The sequence below is a fragment of the Salvia hispanica genome, unplaced genomic scaffold (assembly GCF_023119035.1).
Source record: "Salvia hispanica cultivar TCC Black 2014 unplaced genomic scaffold, UniMelb_Shisp_WGS_1.0 HiC_scaffold_1187, whole genome shotgun sequence".
Classification (NCBI taxonomy): domain Eukaryota; kingdom Viridiplantae; phylum Streptophyta; class Magnoliopsida; order Lamiales; family Lamiaceae; genus Salvia; species Salvia hispanica.
In genome coordinates, this window is record NW_025951457.1 from 12,159 (window position 1) to 16,275 (window position 4,117).

At 33.6% G+C, this 4,117-nt stretch overlaps 1 pseudogene; it reads left to right on the plus strand.

Moving 5' to 3' along the window:
* Nucleotides 1-399: 399 nt before the first annotated feature.
* On the plus strand, nt 400-1,436 carry LOC125198063 (annotated as a pseudogene).
* Nucleotides 1,437-4,117: the final 2,681 nt, after the last annotated feature.

The window sequence follows — 4,117 nt, forward strand, 5'->3', positions numbered from 1 at the left end:
GGAATCTCATCTGACAGTGCACAATACCAAATGCAAGCCACCAATTACTTCTGCTGCTCATATTAATTAGTTATTTAATTTACCCTTCCAATCTCCTCTCTTCATTTCCCACTCCCAAGTGCCAGCTAACATCACAATCAATAAATATCCTTATTTTTCCCCCAATTTCAAACCCTACTATTAATACACCTAACTAATCACAAACTTTCATCACACATCATCATTTTGCAACCTACTTTCTCTCCTTATATTCATAAGTCAAGATGGCTCAGAACGGTCAGCCATGGCCATAATCCAAGCCAGCATGCCTTCTACGACCAAGACTTCGGTGGCCCGTCCCCTTGCTCCACGCTCCATCAAACTTCAAATGCAGGCCCAGAGGCCCGAGAAGGCAGCTGAATGAGCAACTCCTCCACGGAGTCTCGACCCCAGCAGCACCAACTCAAACTCATCATCACCTTCAAGCCCAACTTCATCACCACCAGCAGCAGGATCGTTCCTCAGCTTCGACCGAGTGATGCCAAGGAAGTATTGATGGGGGACGAAGAGCAGATCCTCTCCCCATGTGGGAAGGTGATCATGAAATGCATTACCTTAGCTCGAATAATCACGGGGCAGGGGTGGCTCAACGATCATGGAGCTAGCGGGGTTACGAATGGTGGTGTGGAGATTGAACCAGCCAGCAACAAACACTTCTGCAGTAGCTAAAATTTAAGATAATTGAAATAGCTGGTGATCACAAAGACAGATTTGGTAGGTTAATGGTGGTTGATGCAGGGAGAGAATCTGCAAGGCGCGAAGAAACAATGCGTTGTTGCTGCAAAGAAGGCCAAACCCACCAAAGGCTGCTTCGGGAATCCAAAGATCCGCAAAGTGTTGCAGCTAGGTTTCACTATTTCATAATAATAATCAAGAAATTCGAAGTAACGCTTTTAGGTTTTAGTTAACTAGCTAATTAACAATTGATATTGATGGTGCAGAATCAGAAGAGGCGGATCCAGCGAACGCCTAAAGATGCTTCAAGAACTCGTTCCTAACGGTTCCAAGAGTAAATTCAGACAAAAAGCTCTCTAGGGTTTTTTGTTAAGTAAATTAGCTCAACATAATTTACGTGCAGGTTGATCTTGTTACGATGCTAAGGCAACCAGCTATGTCAAGTTTCTTCAGCTGCAAGTGAAGGTACGATTATTATGTTATCGATCATGAACCTAAATTGACCAGAGATTGATAATGGTTCGAAATTGATTTGGAATTTGAGCAGCGGTATTGGCTACGATGAATTTTGGCGGCGCAAGAGGAAAGCACCGGACCTGTCACAAGTTCGGGAAGCTATTATTGATGCAATTCTTGCATCACAAAGAGACCGGAAATCCGCTTCAAATGAGACATCACCCACAGCGAAATTTCTTCTCTTTAAGCATGTAGTATTATATTGAGTGGAGCCTGAAATGTGGTCCACTCTATGAAATAACAAGTTTTGAATGCAATTAATCTTGAACATGATGAATGGTTTCTTTATATATGGAGGTCTTATTAGTAGTACTTAATTTGTTCTTGCCTTTTCTTCTTTGAATGTGACAAGAAATTTGATGACACCAAAATATAGTACTATCACTTTTTAATTCTAATTTGACCGATTAATATAGCAACGTATCATACTAAATAAAGTTCAATCCTAAGTGATTAAACTGCTAGATTTTCTCCTTAACACGCGTTTAATATCCTGAGCTTAATTAATAGTACTATGATTTAGTGTTTGCTAAATTTACTGTATTTAAATTAAGATGATGTTAGTTGTCTGTTGCCATAAAATATATAGCTAGGGATTTGCAATAATATCTCGAATCCCTTGATAATTTCCTTCTTTTAATCACTATCTGGTTTACCCAAATTATGCAACTACAGTATTATTTTAGTTAAATTAATCTTGATTGATATAAGGTGAAATGATCATTGATTTCCGGACTAAAAGATACAGTAGGGGAAAAAGGCTATATTATGTCAAGAATTATTCTACACATTTTCTTCATTTCTTCATATGAGAATTAATTAAATACAAGTACTCAAATATAGAGATCAGCGACTGCGACAGGACCAAAATTTAAAACAGGTCAGTGCTAAAGTTTTAGAAGGTAAACTACTTAATTTGTAGCTTCTTCTTGCTTGACGATTCTGTTTGTTAACTGTAATTTTTATTTTCTTCTGAACTGTAATTGGAGTAGTTCTTAAAAAAAATTGCTTGAAAATTTTAAATTTATTAATAAAGCTATAATGTTGAAATAAGATTCTCTCTCAAAAAGTGAATTTATTTGATTTGACAAGTTAAAATTTATTAATAAATGCCTTTCTAACTGGGAAGCTCACAACTCACAACTCACAAGTTCCCATTTTGACTAGAGTACTAAAATTTTATTTTATACTCCATATAAATATAAAAAATATCATATGTTATAAATTAATCATAGCGTAATTGTTTTTGAGGGGGTACATATTGTGTCTTAATCTAATGACAGACTCATTCTGAAAATAAATAAAATGTACATCAATATGATACTTTGTTTAAATTTAAATTAACCATTATAGAATTTGATCATACAACAAAATTGTCATTTTCAGTTGTTTGGACGAATATAATTGCATTTATTATTGGAAGGAATTAATGCACATTAGAGACATAATGCATTTCAAGGAAACCATTCTCAGCTCATGAACTGCTGGCATTCTCGTTTTCATTGCAGCATTTATATAATATTCATCACCATCAATTACCATAAATGCTCTATAACACAACTAATGATTACACATGAGTTATGTTTATTAATATGTTTTTTCAGTACTGGTAATTAACTATCGTGAAGAGTAGTGAATCCAAAATAAATAAAAGTACATATTTTAACTAGTAAATTGTAGAAAAAGTTAGTGATAAAATTAGTTTAATTGTAATTATCTGTTCCACAATTTTTAACATTAACTACAAAAATTATTAAATTTGGATTGTTTAGAAGATATCTTGTGACAAAAATATGTCACATTTGTATTGTTGATGTTTTGTTTCTTAATTTATGATATCGTTTCGATAATAATCTCTAGATATGATTATATCTAATAGTACTAATATTGAAACGGGGCTATACCTACATGAGGATTAATTAATTAAGTGTCACATGGGCGATCACATGCCTTGTTCCATGCTGGAAGTATTTAGAAATTCTCTTAATCATTATTTAATTGCAAATACAACACAAATCTTAGTTGTACCATTACAACTTATTTAAGCTGTGAGGTTGTACTACTGTACTTCTGTCTGTATACAAATAATATTTGGGAATATTAAAAATTTTGAGTTGAAGAAAAATTTGTCGCGTTCAACGAAAAGAGTACTCGTTTTTTGTTTGTCAAATATACTGCATAAATTTAAGTAAACACAATATAATTAATAAAATAATAGCCATTTTCACCATTTTATATTGGACTAATAGCAAATTTTCGAGTGTCTATTAGTGTTGAGCTAAATTTTGAAATATTTAGCCAGTAAATTTATACTCCCTCCGCCCACATAATTTGAGCATTTTGACCTGGAGTTTTAAGAAATTTAGTGGAAAGTGAGTTGAAAAAGTTGGTGAGATGTGGTCCTACTTTTAAAGTAAATAAAATGCTGAAGTATGAATGAGTTATGGACATGTAGATCACTATAAAAAATGTAAAAGTGAAGTGTGTCAAATTATGTGGGCGCCCAAAATGAAATACTTGGATTAAATTATGTGGGACGGATGGAGTATGTGTAATTATGATAACTATACACTCACATGAATTATATAGTTTAACCTTGTGTCCTAAATTCTCAAAAGTAAATCTATTTGAATTTAGAGGTAACACTTGGTCCAAGTTGCGGTTGAAAAATACTTCCCAGTCCTATATATAATAGACATATTTTTGGTAATGATACGAGAATATTAATTTGTGTGTTACACTTAATTTGTGAGTTAAGTGGAAAGACAATATTATACTTTCTCCGTCCCTAAAAAATTTCCCATCATTTGATTCGCGGGGATATTAATAAATGTAATAGAAACTGAGTTGAAAAAGTTAGTGGCATTTGAGTCTTACTTTTATATAT